Genomic DNA, 24,403 nt, shown 5'->3' with positions numbered 1-24,403 from the left:
AAAATATACCTGAACAAGGCCAGCTTAGAAACCAGGCAGAAGAAACTGAAGAAAGACCTGGGACTAGTCAGACAGGAAGGGAAAAAGATACAGTCGAAGTAACAGTGCCACAACTGAACGAAAATAAAAGGGCTTGTGAGGAGAGCCAAACTACCGTGACAGCTAAAATGCTCAAGAAGAAAAGTGAACCCACATACATAAAGAGACTGAAACTAAGATTAAAGACAGTAGAAGAGAAATTAGAAGACTGAAAAAGGGCTGCCAGTGAAAAACAGAAGACAGGAACTCAGCCAAACAGACGAAGTACCAGAATAAAAAGACAAAACAAAAATTCTTATATTTGGATTTTCCTTCTGCGTTTTTTCACTTTCCTCAAAGTTTTTCACGTTTGCATTCTTGTACACTTCGCGCTCCTGTATATCAGCGACCTACATTGTGTTTCATCTCTTTTCTTTTAGACATATATCCCCCTGAAGAAGTGCTGTTCTAGCACGAAATGCATTGGGGTTTCCATTCACCTTGTGTTGAATATGTGCCATGAATTGCAATGGATTTATTCTTACTAGAAGTTTAATCAACATATGAAGAAATATGTCTAAATGGATATCGTTTGGATTTACCCAAAATATTCCAACGAATAAAACATTCATGAAGTATTGAATATTACGCTATCTACTTTGAGTTTATATACAGCTATGCACTTTTTTGTGCATTCAGAGTGCTCTGGGTCAGTTCTTACTTGCTGTAAGACTTCCTATTTTCTCTTTGTTGCTTTGCACCTTTTGGAACCAGAAGGTGTTTTTTCCTTGAGCACCTAAAAAATTGTTACAAATGACTACTTGACTACCCTTCTCTTCATTTGGGAGTGCAGCGGTTCCTTTCCAAAATTACACATTTCCACGAGTGCTCTAAGACCCCAGAACTCAGTTGCAAAAATCTAGAACACCCCAAAACACATGCAATCCCGCTGCTAGTGCTAACCCTAACGAGCCCTAAGTTAATGTGCCAAAATGCTTTTCAGCATGGATTTTGTCCAAACCACTTTGATCCGGTATTAGACATTCCCAGCAATGCAATCCTGCTGCTAGTGCTAACCCTAACGAGCCCTAAGTTAATGCGCCAAAACGCTTTTCAGCATGGATTTTGTTCAAACCACTTTGATCCGGTATTAGACATTCCCAGCAATGGCACCAGACCCCTGCAGCCACCCGCAAAATAGCAGAACATCCCCAAACTGGCAAAAAGCAAAAATGGGCCTACTACCTGGTGCAGCTAGGCCCTAACTCCCCTTTTCCACCATGGATTTCCTGAAAAACAAATGCAATCAACATTAGACTGTGCCAGCAGTGCTCCCAGACCCCAAAACCCACCCACAACAACCTTAAAGCCCGCCAAACAGCACCCCAAAGACTGGCAAGTGATCAAAAGCACAAAATCTTTTTCTGCTCCGATTTTCTCCGAACCACTTTTATCTGGTATTAGACCTTCCCAGCAATGGCCCCAGACCCTTCAACTCACCCGCAAAGAAGTAGAACACCCCCACAAGTGCAGAGTCTTTCTTCATTGGGCGTAATCCAGCCATCTGCTTTGAGGGAAATAGGAGTCTGGAGGAGGAGGAAAGAGGAGCATGTTCTTGTGAACTTCTGAACCTGAGGAATGCAGACTGCGGCACCTTCAAATCAATAAGCTAATAAGTGAAGACAGTTCTGCTGATGGGCTTGTTTTTGTGATTAGGTGATTAAAGTTTTTTTTTATATAGATTTTGCAAAACAAAGAAATACAGACACACAGGAATAAAAGTGAATAAGGACGAAAAAGAAAGTTAGTGATTCATTGAGTGAATCGAAATTCGACGCTCAAAATAAAAAGGAACCGTAAAATCCCGAAGTGAAACAGATGTGACCATGACTCGGCGTCTTCCGGGTTGCGGCTCGGACTCACTGGAGTGATTCCCCTTGTTACGCGTTCTTTCTTGGCGATGGGTAAGTTACTAACTTCACTTCTCTTTGTCTAGGTGATTGTTCCTTCGCTTTCTGATCACGTACTACATTTCCATTTCACACTGGGTGCATTTAAAAATTCCCTAATATTCCACATCGTGGCGTCAGTATCACGCAACTAGGAACTCTCATGGTCACATCTGTTTGACTTCGGGATTTTACGGTTCCTTTTTATTTTGAGCATCGAATTTCGATTCACTCGTTACCTGTTCACACAGTTGTCTTGATAATTCTTATATTTGGATTTTCCTTCTGCGTTTTTTCACTTTCCTCAAAGTTTTTCACGTCTGTATTCTTGTACACTTCGCGCTCCTGTATATCAGCGACCTACATTGTGTTTCATCTCTTTTCTTTTAGACATATATCCCCCTGAAGAAGTGCTGTTCTAGCACGAAATACATTGGGGTTTCCATTCATCTTGTGTTGAATATGTGCCATGAATTGCAATGGATTTATTCTTACTAGAAGTTTAGTCAACATATGAAGAAATATGTCTAAATGGATATCGTCTGGATTTACCCAAAATATTCCAACGAATAAAACATTCATGAAGTATTGAATATTACGCTATCTACTTTGAGTTTATATACAGCTACACACTTTTTTGTGCATTCAGAGTGCTCTGGGTCAGTTCTTACTTGCTGTAAGACTTCCTATTTTCTCATTGTTGCTTTGCACCTTTTGGAACCAGAAGGTGTTTTTTCCTCGAGCACCTAAAAAATTGTTACAAATGACTACTTGACTACCCTTCTCTTCATTTGGGAGTGCAGCGGTTCCTTTCCAATTTGCACAATTCTCTTTTCCCATGCCTATACCCCAATGGATCATCATGAACATAGACCTCTGTTGAGTCATTCAGATAGTCCTGCATCATCGACTCAAGGTTCTCCAGGGTTCCTCCACTTTGCTTACTTTTTGCTGGGACCTTTTGAGAAGCAACCCCAAGCTGAGTTAGCCAATCCTCTTCTTCACACAATGTTACTGTTGTGTCCGGTGCAGATGATCCGGTTGCTGGTGTCTTTAACTGCTGAGAGGGAAAATCACTCACTTCTGCCACAGCCACAGATGCAGAAGTGGATTCTTTTGACTCCGGATGGCCTGCTGATGCTGATGTACTGCCTTTTCCTTCAATTTCCTGCCGTTCTCTTTCAAACCGACTGGCTGACACAGATAGCTAATGTTTGTACTTTGTAACATCTGCATCATCAAAAGGAAAGAATACTCTGCCTGCCACTGCCTTTTTGTACCGTGGATCCAGAATAGTAGCACAAATGTAATGCTGTCCTGTGTGGATCTTTTGAAGACGTTCATCGCAAAGTAGGCGCTGTAATAACTTCTCCGCCAACTCAAATGCTTGTTGCTTTCCATCTTTTTGAAACGTAGAAGACACCGCCTTCAGTTGGTGCTCTAGCATGCGCAACAATGGGATAGCTTTTCCCAAATTACAGTCCTCCCTGCTGACTGCACGCGTGAAGACCTCAAAAGGATGAAGCATGTCTGTCAGGCTCTTAACTAGCTTCCATTTTTTCACCTGTATCCTCAGGTCCATCATAGGTGTACCCAGTGTAAAGAAATACTGATCGACTACCGCATACTGCTCATACAGACGCTCAAGCATGTAGAAGGTTGAGTTCCAATGTGTTGCTACCTCCTGGATGAGGGCTTTTACTCTCAGTTTACGTTCATGCTGCAGTTACCTCAGCTGCTTCCGGGCCTTAAAAGAATGGTTGAAATGTGTGCACATTCTTCGGCAGGTGGTCAGTAACTCGCACACTGGACTTTCTTCACTCAAGAATTTTTTAACAACCAGGTTTATACAGTGCGCCAAACACGGCACTCGGAAATAGTTACCCTTATCCATGGCCTTAACTACATTGGCTCCATTATCCGTGGAAACATAACCAATCATGTCTTTTCTTGGGGACAGCCATTGTAACACCTTTGTCTTAAACGCATGCAATATGTTTTCTTCTGTATGACTTTTCTCCATGCCAAATATGGCTAGAGTTGCATGTTTCCGAGCAGCTTTAAAAACGTTGTCCGGGTCAACACCTGCCCTTAGCTTTGCTGTAACCCCTAAAAAAGAGACCCAGTGTGCAGTGATGCACATGAAATCAACAGCTTGGCAACTGGTCCACATGTCTGTTGTCAGATGCATAGTGTGAACAGCACTCTTCTGCAAAGCTGCCCCAATCACCTCCAGCACATCTTCATGTAGTGCTGGAACCGCAACTCTGGCAAAATAGAACCGGCTTCGAACCTTCCTTTTAGGGCAGAGCATTGCCACTAATTCAAGAAAACCAACCCCTTCCATTAAAGAAAAAGGGAGAAGGTCCAGCGCTAGCAATTTAGCCAGCTTAGTGTTATACAGACGCGTCATAGGGTGGTTGCGTTCAAAGGGCGCATCTGAAAACAACATGCTTCTAATGGTGGGCTGGACCATTTTACGGGATGATGATGATGACTTCTTCGACCCAGTTATGCTCGGTGATGATGAACTTTTTCGCATTGGTGTGTCACTCTCTCCCACACTCTTAGTGTGGCTCATATATCTTGCAGGGGGTGTGCTGCTGACAGGGGTACTGGGTGTAAGTGAAGAAATGTTTGACGCTTCTTCCTCCTCGTCATCATCAGATGAAACATCAACGGATACAGTTTGTTGACTTGCAATTTGGGCTTCCTTGATCTCCTTTAGGTGTGCATGCCATTTGAAAGTGTGCTGTCTCTCAAGATGACCTCTCTGGCCTCCGGTACCATAGTTGGTACCAAGCTTACCACGACTAACTCCAAGCTTACAAATGGTACAAATGGCTATGTTTTCCCTTGTTGGGCTAACACTAAAGAAGTCCCAAACTACGGACTTTCAATGTCTGTGGGGGACGGAGGAGGCGATACTGGTAATGCTTTTTTTTTTTTGTATTCCTCATATACCAGATTGGGTATTCTAGCTAGGGTATCTCCTCCTCCCTACATTGCGATGTACGAACCTTAAGGATTATATCCTTTGTAGGGGAGGAGGGCGAAAACCCTTCTCTAGACTTGGCTGTTTACTATGTCCGCTCCATACCCTTTCGACCTTGAAGACCCTTTCTTCGGAAGGAGAACAAGCACCAACAGTACCCAGGTGAAATCATAGGAACACTTTCATCGGTTCCGCCAAGCCACAAGGGCCGCCCAGATCTTACCTTGGCTAGAGCTGTCACAAGCCATATCGGACTCGCTAACATACACAATATACTTCAGACAATCCGTAAATGTAGGGGCATTCTCGGACTTCCAGGCCTTACAAATTTCATGCCTTGCTAGGATAATTACATAAAAGATTAATTTAGTCATCATATCCTGAAGCTGGTATTCTCCCCCTAACCCAAAGAAAATTGTCCTAGAAGAGATCCCAATATGTATACCTAGGACATCAGATATGAACTCTCCAATTTTAGTCCAATAGGGTAACAATCTTGGGCATTCTACGAACATGTGCATATCGTCTACAGCTGGGGCCTTACACCGTGGGCAGCTATATTCAAGATTTGTAATTCTAACCAGTTTTTTTGGAGTTATATAAACTCTGTTCAGGGTGAACAGATGATTGCGCTTTAAGGGGGCAGATTTCACCACTATATTTAACAATTTAAAGGAATCTCCCCATAACGCTAACAAGTTATCACATGTCATCTATTACTCCCCAGAGCTGGTTGAGTTCACCCTCTGTGATTTCATCCTTCTCATTTAGTGCCTCATACCAAAAGGAAATCTCCTTTTTCCATCTACCTTTTCTCTTCTCAGATCAAATTTTGGGTTGGTTGTAAACTCCCATGGAATAGTAGACCACCAACTGGATAGCTGATAGTATTTGAACCTGGTGAGAGTTCCATTTGTCAGCCTAGAGAGTGAGTCCCACCCCAGTAGCTGGGAATTATCCAAAAGATCCTGCCACTGCATGATACCAGCTGTTTTAAGAGGAATTGATAATTGGTCTCTGAGACATTCTGGCGAATCCCATATAGGGGCCTGGGGTGGGTAATAGGGAATACCTAATTTCTTTCTCACAAACACCCAGTTTCTCAGGGCAGTCCCTAACACCTTTAATCTAACCTTCTTATAGAATCTTGGATCGGTGATGATGAACTTTTTCGCATTGGTGTCTCACTCTCTCCCACACTCTTAGTTTGGCTCATATATCTTTCAGGGGGTGTGCTGCTGACAGGGTACTGGGTGAAAGTGAAGAAATGTTTGACGCTTCTTCCTCCTCGTCATCATCAGATGAAACATCAACGGATACAATTTGTTGACTTGCAATTCGGTCTGCCTTGATCTCCTTTAGGTGCGCATGCCATTTGACAGTGTGCTGTCTCTCAAGATGACCACTCTGGCCTCCGGTACCATAGTTGGTGCCAAGCTTACCACGACTAACTCCAAGCTTACAAATGGTACAAATGGCTATGTTTTCCCTTGTTGGGCTAACACTAAAGAAGTCCCAAACTGGGGACTTCAAATGTCTGTGGGGGGCGGAGGAGGCGATACTGGTAATGCTAATGCCAGATGAAGTGGAGGATGTGTGTTGCCGAACTTTACTACGTTGTGCACTTGCAGCACCACTAATTGAGGAAATGGAAGTCGAGGTGGATGGAGGTCCCTTCTGGCGAGAAAATATGGAATCGGTAGATGGTGGTGTACTAGTTAACTGCATTGGTGGTGGTCCCATTGCCTCGTCGACAACTTCACGCTCAGCAGCTTTTCGGGCTAGGGTAAAAATGTCTGTTTGCTGCATGCCCGCTGGGGCTGCAGTGACGTTTATGATGTGTCGTCGTCGTGAGAGTCTTCATCAGCAGTAGTAGTATACGCCACTTCTTGTTCAGCGTCATCATCACACTCCATAAGTACAAGAGTTTTGGGGACCTTCCGTTTACGCTTAGCTACCTTTGTCAGATCATGGTGTGCCTCACTCTCAGACTGCAGTGGTGTTCCCAACTTGGATCCATATCATCAGAAGGAAGGGGGCTTGAAGAAGATGTAGACACCATCCTTGATATTTTCCCTGCTAGGGATCTGAAAAACAATGAATGATCAGGAGGAGTGGCTTCCTCAAATGATACCTCAGCTTGAATGTCGATTTCCTGATGTGCCCCTACTTCGGGAGGATCAACTATTGTGGGCACTTGTGCCGCTCCATGCACCTCTGCTTGCGCATCTCCTTGCGCTGCCTCTCCTTCCAAATGTACTTGGGCTTGTGCTTGCACATGTGGTTGTTGTTGCGGCTGTGGTTGTTGAACACTCGTCAGATGAGTTACAACAACCTGTGTTGATTGAGGGATGCTGCTACTTTCTTGCGATGAGCAAACATCACTGGTCGATGGTGATTGAACAACTATACTGGCTGCCTCTAAAGCACTCAAGGGCTTGGACTTAAGTTGGCGTGATGGTGGTGGCACTGAGCCCAATGGAACGGGGGGGGCTGCTCCCAGCTTGGTCCCCAGCAGACCCCGCTGCTGCTGCAGGCGTACTTTTTTTCCCCAAAAAATCTGGCGGTCAGCACACCAGTCTCCTTGGTAAGTGGCGCCACTTGCTTCTTCTGCTCCTTACTGGCAACTTTCTTACTAGAGGAGCTACGGGGAACTTTTTTTGGGGCCATCTTCTTCAGATGTCAGAACAGCAGGCCGCAGTTGCACAAGTTGCAGAGTTGTCTGTGGCCACAAGTGACGTTGTGCTGCACACACCGCAGCAGGACTTGTTCCTGGCACTGATGATGAGGAACGATGAGGCTGACGATTCGTCTTTCTGCACCTAAAAGCAAATGAAGCCAGAGGAACATCATTTAAATAAAGGTTGCATATGTAGCGCTTTAATTAATAGTTTGCAAGTAAGCATTTTTATTATACCCACCCCGCAAAATGGAAAGACCAATAAAATGCACCACTGACAGAGTACCCCAGGGCATAATGGATGAAAGCATGGCAGACTGGATGCAGGCCTATGGCACAACAAAGCACACTGCCTGGCTTCAAGATGGCCCCTAGACCCCCACCACATGACCAGGCCCTGCCTGTACCAGTCCTCAAAAAGGCCCCCACCCACATGGACAGGCCCCATCACCACCCCCAAAAATCGAAAAACACACAAAAATCACCACAATCCAATGCCATCCATGCCCTCAATCGTGTTCAAATTCAAGACACCCCACAGAAAGACTAGGCCCATGCACCACAGAGCACCCCTGGGCATAATGGATGAAAGCATGGCAGACTGGGTGCAGGCCTATGGCACAAAAAATCACACTGCCTGGCTTCAAGATGGCCCCTAGACCCCCACCACATGACCAGGCCCTGCCTGTACCAGTCCTCAAAATGGCCCCCACTCACATGGACAGGCGCCATCACCACCCCCAAAAATCGAAAAACACACAAAAATCACCACAATCCAATGCCATCCATGCCCTCCATGATGTTTACATTAAAGAGATCTACAGAAAGACTCAGTCCATGCACCACTGAGTACCCCTGGGCAAAAGGCCCCAACAACAGCCCAAAAATTAAAAAATACACAAAAATCACCACAATCCAATGCCATCCATGCCCTCAATCATTTTCAAATTCAGACACCCCTCAGAAAGACTAGGCCCATGCACCACAGAGCACCCCTGGGCATAATGGATGAACGCATGGCAGACTGGGTACAGGCCTATGGCACAACAAAGCACACTGCCTGTCTTCCAGATGGCCCCTAGACCCCCACCACATGGCCAGGCCCTGCCTGTCCCAGTCCTCAAAATGGCCCCCACCCACATGGACAGGCCCCATCACCACCACCAAAAATCGAAAAACACACACAAATCACCAAAATCCAATGCCATCCATGCCCTCAATCGTGTTCAACTTCAAGACACCCCACAGAAAGACTAGGCCCATTCACCACAGAGCACCCCTGGGCATACTGGATGAAAGCATGGCAGACTGGGTACAGGCCTATGGCACAATAAAGAACACTGCCGGGTTTCAAGATGGCCCCTAGACACCCACCACATGGCCAGGCACAGCCTGTTCCAGTCCTCAAAATGGCCCCCACCCACATGGACAGGCCCCATCACCCCCCCAAAAAATCGAAAAACACACACAAATCACCACAATCCAATGCCATCCATGCCCTCAATCGTGTTCAAATTCAAGACACCCCACAGAAAGACTAGGCCCATGCACCACAGAGCACCCCTGGGCATAATGGATGAAAGCATGGCACTCTGGGTGCAGGCCTATGGCACAACAAAGCACACTGCCTGGCTTCAAGATGGCCCCTAGACCCCCACCACATGACCAGGCCCTGCCTGTACCAGTCCTAAAAATGGCCCCCACCCACATGGACAGGCCCCATCACCACCCCCAAAAATCGAAAAACACACAAAATCACCACCATCCAAAGCCATCCATGCCCTCAATCGTGTTCAAATTCAAGACACCCCACAGAAAGACTAGGCCCATGCACCACAGAGCACCCCTGGGCATAATGGATGAAAGCATGGCATTCTGGGTGCAGGCCTATGGCACAACAAAGCACACTGCACTGCCTGGCTTCAAGATGGCCCCTAGACCCCCACCACATGACCAGTCCCTGCCTGTACCAGTCCTCAAAATGGCCCCCACCCACATGGACAGGCCCCATCACCACCCCCAAAAATCGAAAAACACGCAAAAATCACCACAATCCAATGCCATCCATGCCCTCAATCATGTTCAAATTCAGACACCCCACAGAACGACTAGGCCCAGGCACCACAGAGCACCCCTGGGCATAATGGATGAAAGCATGGCAGACTGGGTGCAGGCCTATGGCACAACATTGCACACTGCCTGGCTTCAAGATGGCCCCTAGACCCCCACCACATGGCCAGGCCCTGCCTGTCCCAGTCCTAAAAATGGCCCCCACCCACATGGACAGGCCCCATCACCACCCCCAAAAATCGAAAAACACACTAAATCACCACAATCCAAAGCCTTCCATGCCCTCAATCGTGTTCAAATTCAAGACACCCCACAGAAGGACTAGGCCCATGCACCAGAAAGCACCCCTGGGCATAATGGATGAAAGCATAGCAGACTGGGTGCAGGCCTATGGCACAACAAAGCACACTGCCTGGCTTCAAGATGGCCCCTAGACCCCCACCACATGACCAGGCCCTGCCTGTACCATTCCTCAAATTGGCCCCCACCCACATGGACAGGCCCCATCACTACCCCCAAAAATCGAAAAACACACAAAAATCACCACAATCCAATGCCTTCCATGCCCTCAATCATGTTCATATTCAAGACACCCCACAGAAAGACTAGGCCCATGCACCGCAGAGCACCCCTGGGCATAATGGATGAAAGCATGGTGGACTGGGTGCAGGCCTATGGCACAACAAAGCACACTGCCTGGCTTCAAGATGGCCTCTAGACCCCCACCACATGGCCAGGCCCTGCCTGTACCAGTCCTCAAAATGGCCCCCTCCCACATGGACAGGCCCCATCAACACCCCAAAAAATCAAAAAAACACCCACAAATCACCACAATCCAATGCCATCCCTGCCCTCCATGATGTTTACATTACAGAGACCCCACAGAAAGACTCAGTCCATGCACCACTGAGTACCCCTGGGCAAAAGGCCCCAACAACAGCCCAAAAATCGAAAAACACACAAAAATCACCACAATCCAATGCCATCCATGCCCTTAATCATGTTCAAATTCAGACACCCCACAGAAAGACTAGGCCCATGCACCACAGAGCACCCCTGGGCATAATGGATGAAAGCATGGCAGACTGGGTGCAGGCCTATGGCACAACAAAGCACACTGCCTGTCTTCAAGATGGCCCCTAGACCCTAACCACATGGCCAGGCCCTGCCTGTCCCAGTCCTCAAAATGGCCCCCACCAACATGGACAGGCCCCATCACCACCCCCAAAAATCGAAAAACACACAAAAATCACCACAATCCAATGCCATCCATGCCCTCAATCATGTTCAAATTCAAGACACCCCACAGAAAGACTAGGCCCATGCACCACAGAGCACCCAATGGCATAATGGATGAAAGCATGGCAGACTGGGTGCAGGCCTATGGCACAACAAAGCACAATGCCTGGCTTCAAGATGCCCCCTAGACCCCACCACTTGACCAGGCCCTGCCTGTACCAGTCCTCAAAATGCCCCCACCCACATGGACAGGCACCATCACCACCCCCAATAATCGAAAAACACACAAAAATCACCACAATCCAATGCCATCCATGCCCTCAATCATGTTCATATTCAAGACACCCCACAGAAAGACTAGGCCCATGCACCAGAGAGCACAACTGGGCATAATGGATGAAAGCATGGCAGACTGGGTACAAGCCTATGGCACAACAAAGCACACTGCCTGGCTTCAAGATGGCCCCAAGACCCCCACCACATGGCCAGGCCCTGCCTGTACTAGTCCTCAAAATGGCCCCCACCCACATGGACAGGCCCCATCAACACCCCAAAAAATCAAAATAACACCCAAAAATAACCAATATCCAATGCCATCCATGCCCTCCATGATGTTTACATTAAAGAGACCCCACAGAAAGACTCAGTCCATGCACCACTGAGTACCCCTGGGCAAAAGGCCCCAACAACAGTCCAAAAATCGAAAAACACACAAAAATCACCACAATCCAATGCCATCCATGCCCTCAATCATTTTCAAATTCAGACACCCCACAGAAAGACTAGGCCCATGCACCACAGAGCACCCCTGGGTTTAATGGATGAACGCATGGCAGACTTGGTGCAGGCCTATGGCACAACAAAGCACACTGCCTGTCTTCAAGATGGCCCCTAAACCCCACCCACATGGACAGGCCCCATCACCACCCCCAAAAATCGAAAAACACACATAAAACACCACAATCCAATGCCATCCATGCCCTCAATCGTGTTCAAATTCAAGACACCCCACAGAAAGATTAGGCCCATGCACCACAGAGCACTCCTGGGCATAATGGATGAAAGCATGGCAGACTGGGTGCAGGAGTATGGCACAACAAAGCACACTGCCTGGCTTCAAGACGGCCCCTAGACTCCCACCACATGGCCAGGCCCTGCCTGTACCAGTCCTCAAAATGACCCCCACCCACATGGACAGGCCCCATCAACACCCCAAAAAATCGAAAAAAACACAAAAATCACCACAATCCAATGCCATCCATGCCCTCCATGATGTTTACGTTAAAGAGACTCCACAGAAAGACTCAGTCCATGCACCACTTAGTACCCCTGGGCAAAAGGCCCCAACAACAGCCCAAAAATCGAAAAACACACAAAAATCACCACAATCCAATGCCATCCATGCCCTCAATCATGTACAGATTCAAGACACCCCACAGAAAGTCTAGGCCCATGCACCACAGAGTACCCCTGGGCAAAACAGCCAAAAATAAAAAACACACACAAATCACCACCCACAATCCAATGCCATCCATGCCCTCCATGATGTTTACAAAGAGACCCCACAGAAAGACTCAGTCCATGCACCACTGAGTACCCCTGAGCAAAAGGCCCCAACAACAGCCAAAAAATCGAAAAACACGCCAAAATCACCACAATCCAATGCCATTCATGATGTTTACATTAAAGAGACCCCACAGAACGACTCAGTCCATGCACCACTGAGTACCCCTGGGCAAAAGGCCCCAACAACAGCCAAAAAAATCGAAAAACACCAAAATCACCACAATCCAATGCCATCCATGCCCTAAATCATGTTGAAATTCAACAAAACAATTGTATCATGCACCCATAACTAACCCTCATCCTCCTGGATACTGTGCCTGCCCACAATATATTTTATTTAATGTTCTGAAAAATTTCCGAAATTGTAGTTGCAGCAACTGTAATGCCCCAAACAAACTTACTTGTGAAATTTCTAATCCTAAAGTGATCCAAAGAAAGTCAAAAAGGCCTCAAATCCAAATATCCAGCAGCATCCACCTAAAGTAATCCTTCCAGGTCAAGATCCAAATCAAAGGGGCCAGCACATGAAGAAAGCACTGGGAGGAGCCTGCTGGACAGGAACAGGAAGTTGGAGACTTTGGGGCACTTCCTTACTCCCACCCCCCCCAAAATGGACTCCTTGCAAAAAAAGTGCAGGCAAATGTCAATCTGAGGAGTTATTCTGATAAAAATCATCATTTTCAGAAGGTTTATGCTGCTTGCTGGTGGATTTCTTGTGCAGAATTGCTGCTGGCGTACTCGCGTTGACAAACTCTCGCTGTGCAAGGTGGCAAGCCGCAATGACGTAATCGCGGTCGCCAATCTCCCGAGGGATCCCGCAGCAAGATCCAAAATGGCGCAGCACACGCAAAACATGGAGAAAAACAACTCTGCAAACGCTGAATGACGGTAAGTGAATGCCGTGCGGCGCAATATTGTATCACCAAGCAAAAAAATCCGCTGCGTGCGAATTTGCGGATTTTCGGCAAATTCGCGAGAGTTCGCGGATTGCGAATTTGCAGAAAATCCACAAATTCCGCTAGCGGAACGGATTTTACGCCCATGCTTAAAAAAAATCCAGCCTATCATTGACAGTATGCTTAGGTTGGGGGGGAAGTACCAACGCAACCACCCAACAGCACAGTTGTACAATGCGAAGCCGGCTAAAATGTTAGCGCTGGACCTTCTCCCTTCTCCCTTTTTCAATTGTGGAAGGGAGAATTGAATTGAATTTGTGTCAGCCATCTGCCCCAAATAGAAGGTTCCAAACCGGTCCTATTTCGCCAGAGTTGCTGTTCCAGCACTACCTCATGATATGTTGGAATTGGATGGACAAACTTTGCAGCAGAGGGCTGTTTAGAATATCCCCCTGACAACAGACATGTGGACCAGTTGCCAAGCCACTGATAACATGTAAATGTAAGGTAAATGTAAATGTAAATGTAAGGTGTTTTGTAGCGCGCTCAATTACTACCGGAGTATCCTGGCGCGAATGACCGCTGGGGAACCCGTCCTGGCTTTCCCTGTGAGATGGTCCCATGCTGGGTATCTCCAAGGTGAAGCCAGGCATCCCCGGCGTCTGTGGGGGGCCGTTGTAGAGATGAGGCAAGCTTAATGCCCAGAGTTACCGAGTGTGATCACTGCCCAAAGTGGGCACCGAGGCGAGAATTATCAGTCCGCTGACCCTGGTCCTCGACCCTGCCGCGTCGGGAATCGAACCCTGGTCCCGGGCCGTTCTCAGCCTCCGGGTCTGCCGCCTCTAACCAGTGAGCCACACCTCTCTACAGTGCATGTGCATGTGCATGTGCATCACAGCACACTGGGTCCCTTTTGTGAGGGTTAGAGAACATCTATCTGAAGTAGGTGCTGTTGACACAGCTGAGACTTTTATTGCTACTTGGAAACATGTAACTGTAGCCATGTTCGCCATGGAGAAATCTCATACTGCTGCAAACATTTTGGAAGAGTTTAACAGCAATGTTGTTGAATGGCTGTGCCCAAGAGGGCTTAACATTGGTTTTGTTGCCGCGGATAATGGCAGTAATGTACTTAAGGCCATGGAGTTTGGTGCCTATTTCAGGGTCCCATTTTTGGCGCACTTCATTAACATTATAGTTCAAGACTTTCTGAAAAAGAACGCATAGTCAGCTGCTGAGGATCATTCAACGTGACTATAGAATTCCAGTGAAACACTCATCCAGGAGGTGGCAACACATTGGAACTCAAAGTATTACATGCTTGACCAACTGTATGAGCAGTACAGACCAGTCAATGAATATGTTATGCGTAGGTCAGATGCTACTGTGAAAGGCATGACCCTTCAGATGGACCATTGGTGCCTAGGTAAATTCCTGACAGAGATGCTTCTTCCTTTCGAGGTCTTCACAAGTGAAGTCAGCAAGGAGGACTGTACTATGGGCCAAGCTATCCCATTGTTGCACATGCTAGAGCAACAGCTAAAGGAGGTGTCTGAAGTGTGCATAGGTGTGGGGGAAAAAAAAGAAGCATATGAGTTGGTGGAGGGCTTATCATGTCACTTAACTGAAAATGCAAGGGTGCAAACTAAGATTTTGTCACAAGAACATTACATTTGTGCCACAACTCTGGATCCACGGTACAAATCGGCACTGAACAGTAAGACATTACTCCTTTTTTTAGAACTGGATGTTGCCCAGTAAAAAACTTGGATAGCTGAGGCAGCCAGTAAATTGGAAAATGAACGGCTGTCAATTAAAGGTACGCTACTCAAACCCACAACAACAAGTACTGCAGCAGGGCATCCGGCTTCAAGTTCAACTTCAGAGCCTGAGGGCAGTGCGTTCAGCTCACATCTGTCACCAACACCAAATCTATCGACAACAGCAAGAACCGGATCATCAGCCCCCGAAAAACGGCACAGGATTGGTGTTTACAACAAGGACTTGCTAGGTCCAGTGCTGATGCAAATACAAAAGAGGCCGAACAAAGTGTAGCACCCCTGAACATTGAGTGGATGGTTCAGGCCTATCTGGATGACCCAACAAAGGTCTACATTGGTCAAAATCCATTCCGGTTTTGGTATGTCAAAAGGGGACAATGGCCAGTGCTCAGCAGGCTGGCGATAAACTATCTGGCTTGCCCTGTCTCAAGTGTCTCTTGTGAACGTGTTTTCAGTGCTGCTGGTTCCATTGTAACAGTGAAAAGAACCAGGCTCTCACCCAAAAATGTGGAGAGGTTAACCATGATCAAAATTAATCAGCAATTTATACCACCAAATTACACAAAAAATGAATCAAAGCAGGAAGATGAGGACAGCAGCTCAGGTGACGGAAGTAGCGGGTTAGATGATGATTACCTACTTCTGGTTGAACCCCCAGAGTTTGAGGACGAGCTATACTTTCTTGACAATTAGGCTTCCACTTCTTACTGTCTTCCTCCCTTATTCACTTTTATTTGTGTGTCTGTCTTTCTGGTTGGAAACTACGAAATTCGAATCACAACAAAACCTCGGTAGCTTGTTTCCGGTCCAGGGAAGGCATGGCTTAGCAGTTCGGGCTGGACTGTTCCCATGAGGCACAGGGTCAGACTGATTTGCATATGGCCATGTCCGAACTGGGGTGGCAGAGTGGGCTAAAGAACGGTGCTGGATTAAACCCAAATCAGTTGACTGGGGGTGAGTGCTTATATTGTCAACGCTCCGTCCATCATTTCCTTTGGTTTTTCTTTGTTCTCCATAAGTTGGCAGGGTATGCTAAGACGTGAGTCCCTTGCTCACTTTGCCACTGGATTCAAGCAAGCCGGGCTGAAGACGTCTGAAATGCCAGAAACCAGTCTTCGGTAGCTTGTTTCCGGTCCAGGGAAGGCATGGCTTGGCAGTTCGGGCTGGACTGTTCCCATGAGGCACATGGTCAGACTGATTTGCATATGGCCATGTCTGAACTGGGGTCACAGAGTGGACTAAAGAATGGTGATGGATTAAACCCAGATCAGTTGACTGGGGGTGAAAGCTTGTATTGTCAACGCTCTGTCCATCATTTCCTTTGGTTTTTCTTTGTTCGCCATGAGTTGGCAGGGTATGCTCAGATGTGAATCCCTTGCTCACTTTACCACTGGATTCAAGCAAGCCGGGCTGAAGACGGCTGAAATGCCAGAAACCGGTCCTCGGTAGCCTGTTTCCGGTCCAGGGAAGGCATGGCTTGGCAGTTCGGGCTGGGCTGTTCCCATGAGGCACAGGGTCAGACTGATTTGCATATGGCCATGTCTGAACTGGGGTGGCAGAGTGGACTAAAGAATGGTGATGGATTAAACCCAGATCAGTTGACTGGGGGTGAGTGCTTGTATTGTCAACGCTCCGTCCATCATTTCCTTTGGTTTTTCTTTGTTCGCCATAAGTTGGCAGGGTATGCTCAGACGTGAATCCCTTGCTCACTTTGCCACTGGATTCAAGCAAGCCGGGCTGAAGACGGCTTAAATGCCAGAAACCGGTCCTCGGTAGCTTGTTTCCGGTCCAGGGAAGGCATGGCTTGGCAGTTCGGGCTGGACTGTTCCAATGAGGCACACGGTCAGACTGATTTGCATATGGCCATGTCTGAACTGGGGTTGCAGAGTGGGCTAAAGAATGGTGATGGATTAAACCCAGATCAGTTGACTGGGGTGAGTGCTTGTATTGTCAACGCTCCGTCCATCATTTCCTTTAGTTTTTCCTTGTTCCCCATAAGTTGGCAGGGTATGCTCGGACGTGAGTCCCTTACTCACTTTGCCACTGGATTCAAGCAAGCCGGGCTGAAGACGGCTGAAATGCCAGAAAGTGGTACTCGGTAGCTTGTTTCCGGTCCAGGGATGGCATGGCTTGGCAGTTTGGGCTGGACTGTTCCCATGAGGCACAGGGTCGGACTGATTTGCATATGGCAATGTCTGCACTGGGGTGGCAGAGTGGGCTAAAGAACCATGATGGATTAAACCCAGATCAGTTGACTGGGGTGAGTGCTTGTATTGTCAATGCTCCTTCCATCATTTCCTTTGGTTTTTCTTTGTTTGCCATAAGATGGCAGGGTATGCTCAGATGTGAGTCCCTTGCTCACTTTGCCACTGGATTCAAGCAAGCCGGGCTGAAGACGGCTAAAATGCCGGAAACCGGTCCTCGGTAGCTTGTTTCCGGTCCAGGGAAGGCATGGCTTAGGTGTTCGGGCTGGACTGTTCCCATGAGGCACAGGGTCAGACTGATTTGCATATGGCCATGTCTGAACTGGGGTGGCAGAGTAGGCTAAAGAACGGTGATGGATTAAACCCAGATCCGTTGACTGAGGGTGAGTGCTTATATTGTCAACGCTCCGTCCATCATTTCCTTTGGTTTTTCTTTGTTCGCCATAAGTTGGCAGGGTATGCTCAGACGTGAGTCCCTTACTCACTTTGCCACTGGATTCAAGCAAGCCGGGCTGAAGACGTCTGAAATGCCAGAAACCGGTCTTCGGTAGCTTGTTTCCGGTCCAGGGAAGGCATGGCTTGGCAGTTCGGGCTGGACTGTTCCCATGAGGCACATGGTCAGACTGATTTGCGTATGGCCATGTCTGAACTGGGGTCACAGAGTGGGCTAAAGATAGGTGATGGATTAAACCCAGATCAGTTGACTGGGGGTGAGTGCTTGTATTGTCAACGCTCCGTCCATCATGTCCTTTGGTTTTTCTTTGTTCGCCATGAGTTGGCAGGGTATGCTCAGACGTGAGTCCCTTGCTCACTTTGCCACTGGATTCAAGCAAGCCGGGCTGAAGACGGCTGAAATGCCAGAAACCGGTCCTCGGTAGCCTGTTTCCGGTCCAGGGAAGGCATGGCTTGGCAGTTCGGGCTGGACTGTTCCCATGAGGCACAGGGTCAGACTGATTTGCATATGGCCATGTCTGAACTTGGGTGGCAGAGTGGACTAAAGAACGGTGATGGATTAAACCCAGATCAGTTGACTGGGAGTGAGTGCTTGTATTGTCAATGCTCCGTCCATCATTTCCTTTGGTTTTTCTTTGTTCGCCATAAATTGGCAGGGTATGCTCGGACGTGAGTCCCTTGCTCACTTTGCCACTCGATTTAAGCAAGTCGGGCTGAAGACGGCTGAAATGCCAGAGACTGGTCCTCAGTAGCTTGTTTCTGGTCAAGGGAAGGTATGGCTTGGCAGTTCGGGCTGGACGGTTCCCATGAGGCACAGGGTCAGACTGATTTGCATATGGCCATGTCTGAACTGGGGTGGCAGAGTGGGCTAAAGAATGGTGATGGATTAAACCCAGATCAGTTGACTGGGGTGAGTGCTTGTATTGTCAACGCTCCGTCCAACATTTCCTTCGGTTTTTGCTTGTTCTCCATAAGTTGGCAGGGTATGCTCAGACGTGAGTCCCTTACTCACTTTGCCACTGGGTTCAAGCAAGCGGGCTGAAGACGGCTGAAATGCCAGAAACCGGTCCTCGGTAGCTTGTTTGCGCTCCAGGGAAGTCATGGCTTGGCAGTTCGGGCTGGACTGTTCCCATGACGCACAGGGTCGGACTGATTTGCATATGGCCATGCCTGAACTGGGGTGGCTGAGTGGGCTAAAGAACCATGATGGATTAAACCCAGATCAGTTGACTGGGGGTGAGTGCTTGTATTGTCAATGCTCCTTCCATCATTTTCTTTGGTTTTTCTTTGTTCGCCATAAGTTGGCAGGGTATGCTCAGATGTGAGTCCCTTGCTCACTTTTCCCCTGGATTCAAGCAAGCCGGGCCGAAGACGGCTGAAATGCCAGAAACCGGACCTCTGTAGCTTGTTTCTGGTCCAGGGAAGGCATGGCTTGGCAGTTCGGGCTGGACTGTTCCCATGAGGCACAGGGTCAGACTGATTTGCATATGGCCATGTCTGAACTGGGGTGGCAGAGTGGGCTAAAGAATGGTGATGGATTAAACCCAGATCAGTTGACTGGGGGTGAGTGCTTGTATTGTCAACGCTCCATCCATAATTTCCTTTGGTTTTTCTTTGTTCGCCTTAAGTTGGCCGGGTATGCTCAGACGTGAGTCCCTTGCTCACTTTGCCACTGGATTCAAGCAAGCCGGGCTGAAGACGGCTGAAATGCCAGAAACCGGTCCTCGGTAGCTTGTTTCCGGTGCAGGGAAGGCATGACTTGGCAGTTCGGGCTGGACTGTTCCCATGAGGCACAGGGTCAGACTGATTTGCATATGGCCATGTCTGAACTGGGGTGGCAGAGTGGACTAAAGAATGGTGATGGATTAAACCCAGATCAGTTGACTGGAGGTGAGTGCTTGTATTGTCAATGCTCCGTCCATCATTTCCTTTGGTTTTTCTTTGTTTGCCATTAGTTGGCAGGGTATGCTCAGACGTGAGTCCCTTACTCACTTTGCCACTGGATTCAAGGAAGCCGGGCTGAAGACGGCTGAAATGCCAGAAACCGGTCCTCGGTAGCTTGTTTCCGCTCCAGGGAAGTCATGGCTTGGCAGTTCGGGCTGGACTGTTCCCATGAGGCACAGGGTCGGACTGATTTGCATATGGCCATGTCTGAACTGGGGTGGCTGAGTGGGGTAAAGAACCATGATGGATTAAACCCAGATCAGTTGACTGGGGGTGAGTGCTTGTATTGTCAATGCTCCTTCCATCATTTTCTTTGGTTTTTCTTTGTTCGCCATAAGTTGGCAGGGTATGCTCAGATGTGAGTCCCTTGCTCACTTTGCCCCTGGATTCAAGCAAGCCGGGCCGAAGACGGCTGAAATGCCAGAAACCGGACCTCTGTAGCTTGTTTCTGGTCCAGGGAAGGCATGGCTTGGCAGTTCGGGCTGGACTGTTCCCATGAGGCACAGGGTCAGACTGATTTGCATATGGCCATGTCTGAACTGGGGTGGCAGAGTGGGCTAAAGAACGGTGATGGATTAAACCCAGATCAGTTGACTGGGGGTGAGTGCTTGTATTGTCAACGATCTATCCATAATTTCCTTTGGTTTTTCTTTGTTCGCCTTAAGTTGGCAGGGTATGCTCAGACTTGAGTCCCTTGCTCACTTTGCCACTGGATTCAAGCAAGCCGGGCTGAAGACGGCTAAAATGCCAGAAACCGGTCCTCAGTAGCTTATTTCCGGTCCAGGGAAGGCATGGCTTGGCAGTTCGGGCTGGACTGTTCCCATGAGGCACAGGGTCAGACTGATTTGCATATGGCCATGTCTGAACTGGGGTGGCAGAGTGGACTAAAGAACGGTGATGGATTAAACCCAGATCAGTTGACTGGGGTGAGTGCTTGTATTGTCAATGCTCCTTCCATCATTTCCTTTGGTTTTTCTTTGTTTGCCATAAGATGGCAGGGTATGCTCAGATGTGAGTCCCTTGCTCACTTTGCCACTGGATTCAAGCAAGCCGGGCTGAAGACGTCTGAAATGCCAGAAACCGGTCTTCGGTAGCTTGTTTCCGGTCCAGGGAAGGCATGGCTTGGCAGTTCGGGCTGGACTGTTCCCATGAGGCACATGGTCAGACTGATTTGCGTATGGCCATGTCTGAACTGGGGTCACAGAGTGGGCTAAAGATAGGTGATGGATTAAACCCAGATCAGTTGACTGGGGGTGAGTGCTTGTATTGTCAACGCTCCGTCCATCATGTCCTTTGGTTTTTCTTTGTTCGCCATGAGTTGGCAGGGTATGCTCAGACGTGAGTCCCTTGCTCACTTTGCCACTGGATTCAAGCAAGCCGGGCTGAAGATGGCTGAAATGCCAGAAACCGGTCCTCGGTAGCCTGTTTCCGGTCCAGGGAAGGCATGGCTTGGCAGTTCGGGCTGGACTGTTCCCATGAGGCACAGGGTCAGACTGATTTGCATATGGCCATGTCTGAACTGGGGTGGCAGAGTGGACTAAAGAACGGTGATGGATTAAACCCAGATCAGTTGACTGGGAGTGAGTGCTTGTATTGTCAATGCTCCGTCCATCATTTCCTTTGGTTTTTCTTTGTTCGCCATAAATTGGCAGGGTATGCTCGGACGTGAGTCCCTTGCTCACTTTGCCACTGGATTTAAGCAAGCCGGGCTGAAGACGGCTGAAATGCCAGAAACTGGTCCTCAGTAGCTTCTTTCTGGTCAAGGGAGAGCATGGCTTGGCAATTCAGGCTGGACTGTTCCCATGAGGCACAGGGTCAGACTGATTTGCATATGGCCATGTCTGAACTGGGGTGGCAGAGTGGGCTAAAGAATGGTGATGGATTAAACCCAGATCAGTTGACTGGGGTGAGTGCTTGTATTGTCAACGCTCCGTCCAACATTCCCTTTGGTTTTTCCTTGTTCCCATAAGTTGGCAGGGTATGCTCAGACGTGAGTCCCTTACTCACTTTGCCATTGGGTTCAAGCAAGCGGGCTGAAGACGGCTGAAATGCCAGAAACCGGTCCTCGGTAGCTTGTTTCCGCTCCAGGGAAGTCATGGCTTGGCAGTTCGGGCTGGACTGTTCCCATGAGGCACAGGGTCGGACTGATTTGCATATGGCCATGTCTGAACTGGGGTGGCTGAGTGGGCTAAAGAACCATGATGGATTAAACCCAGATCAGTTGACTGGGGGTGAGTGCTTGTATTGTCAATGCTCCTTCCATCATTTTCTTTGGTTTTTCTTTGTTCGCCATAAGTTGGCAGGGTATGCTCAGATGTGAGTCCCTTGCTCACTTTGCCCCTGGATTCAAGCAAGCCGGGCCGAAGACGGCTGAAATGCCAGAAACCGGACCTCTGTAGCTTGTTTCTGGTCCAGGGAAGGCATGGCTTGGCAGTTCGGGCTGGACTGTTCCCATGAGGCACAGGGTCAGACTGATTTGCATATGGCCATGTCTGAACTGGGGTGGCAGAGTGGGCTAAAGAACGGTGATGGATTAAACCCAGATCAGTTGACTGGGGGTGAGTGCTTGTATTGTCAACGCTCCATCCATAATTTCCTTTGGTTTTTCTTTGTTCGCCTTAAGTTGGCCGGGTATGCTCAGACGTGAGTCCCTTGCTCACTTTGCCACTGGATTCAAGCAAGCCGGGCTGAAGACGGCTGAAATGCCAGAAACCGGTCCTCGGTAGCTTGTTTCCGGTGCAGGGAAGGCATGACTTGGCAGTTCGGGCTGGACTGTTCCCATGAGGTACAGGGTCAGACTGATTTGCATATGGCCATGTCTGAACTGGGGTGGCAGAGTGGACTAAAGAATGGTGATGGATTAAACCCAGATCAGTTGACTGGAGGTGAGTGCTTGTATTGTCAATGCTCCGTCCATCATTTCCTTTGGTTTTTCTTTGTTCGCCATTAGTTGGCAGGGTATGCTCAGACGTGATTCCCTTACTCACTTTGCCACTGGATTCAAGGAAGCCGGGCTGAAGACGGCTGAAATGCCAGAAACCGGTCCTCGGTAGCTCGTTTCCGCTCCAGGGAAGTCATGGCTTGGCAGATTGGGCTGGACTGTTCCCATGAGGCACAGGGTCGGACTGATTTGCATATGGCCATGTCTGAACTGGGGTGGCTGAGTGGGCTAAAGAACCATGATGGATTAAACCCAGATCAGTTGACTGGGGGTGAGTGCTTGTATTGTCAATGCTCCTTCCATCATTTTCTTTGGTTTTTCTTTGTTCGCCATAAGTTGGCAGGGTATGCTCAGATGTGAGTCCCTTGCTCACTTTGCCCCTGGATTCAAGCAAGCCGGGCCGAAGACGGCTGACATGCCAGAAACCGGACCTCTGTAGCTTGTTTCTGGTCCAGGGAAGGCATGGCTTGGCAGTTCGGGCTGGACTGTTCCCATGAGGCACAGGGTCAGACTGATTTGCATATGGCCATGTCTAAACTGGGGTGGCAGAGTGGGCTAAAGAACGGTGATGGATTAAACCCAGATCAGTTGACTGGGGGTGAGTGCTTGTATTGTCAACGCTCCATCCATAATTTCCTTTGGTTTTTCTTTGTTCGCCTTAAGTTGGCCGGGTATGCTCAGACGTGAGTCCCTTGCTCACTTTGCCACTGGATTCAAGCAAGCCGGGCTGAAGACGGCTGAAATGCCAGAAACCGGTCCTCGGTAGCTTGTTTCCGGTGCAGGGAAGGCATGACTTGGCAGTTCGGGCTGGACTGTTCCCATGAGGCACAGGGTCAGACTGATTTGCATATGGCCATGTCTGAACTGGGGTGGCAGAGTGGACTAAAGAATGGTGATGGATTAAACCCAGATCAGTTGACTGGAGGTAAGTGCTTGTATTGTCAATGCTCCGTCCATCATTTCCGTTGGTTTTTCTTTGTTCGCCATTAGTTGGCAGGGTATGCTCAGACGTGAGTTCCTTGCTCACTTTGCCACTGGATTCAAGGAAGCTGGGCTGAAGACGGCTGAAATGCCAGAAACCAGTCCTCGGTAGCTTGTTTCTGGTCCAGGGAAGGAATGGCCTGGCAGTTCGGGCTGGACTGTTCCCATGAGGCACAGGGTCAGACTGATTTGCATATGGCCATGTCTGAACTGGGGTGGCAGTGTGGGCTAAAGACGGTGATGGATTAAACCAGGATCAGTTGACTGGGGGTGAGTGCTTGTATTGTCAACGCTCCCTCCATCATTTACTTTGGTTTTTCTTTGTTCGCCATAAATTGGCAGGGTAAGCTCAGATGTTAGTACCTTACTCACTTTGCCACTAAATTCAAGCAAGCCGGGCTGAAGACAGCTGAAATGCCAGAAACCCGTCCTCAGTAGCTTGTTTCCGGTCCAGGGAAGGCATGTCTTGGCAGTTCAGGCTGGACTGTTCCCATGAGGCACAGGGTCAGACTGATTTGCATATGGCAATGTCTGAACTGGGGTGGCAGAGTGGGCTAAAGAACGGTGATGGATTAAACCCAGATTAGTTGACTGGGGTGAGTGCTTGTATTGTCAATGCTCCCTCCAGCATTTCCTTTGGTTTTTCTTTGTTCGCCATAAGTTGGCAGGGTATGCTCAGACGTGAG

The sequence above is a fragment of the Lissotriton vulgaris genome, chromosome 2_2 (assembly GCF_964263255.1).
Source record: "Lissotriton vulgaris chromosome 2_2, aLisVul1.2, whole genome shotgun sequence".
Classification (NCBI taxonomy): Eukaryota; Metazoa; Chordata; class Amphibia; order Caudata; family Salamandridae; genus Lissotriton; species Lissotriton vulgaris.
The sequence above is the reverse complement of the archived record's forward strand: the minus strand, read 5'-3'. Positions refer to the sequence as shown.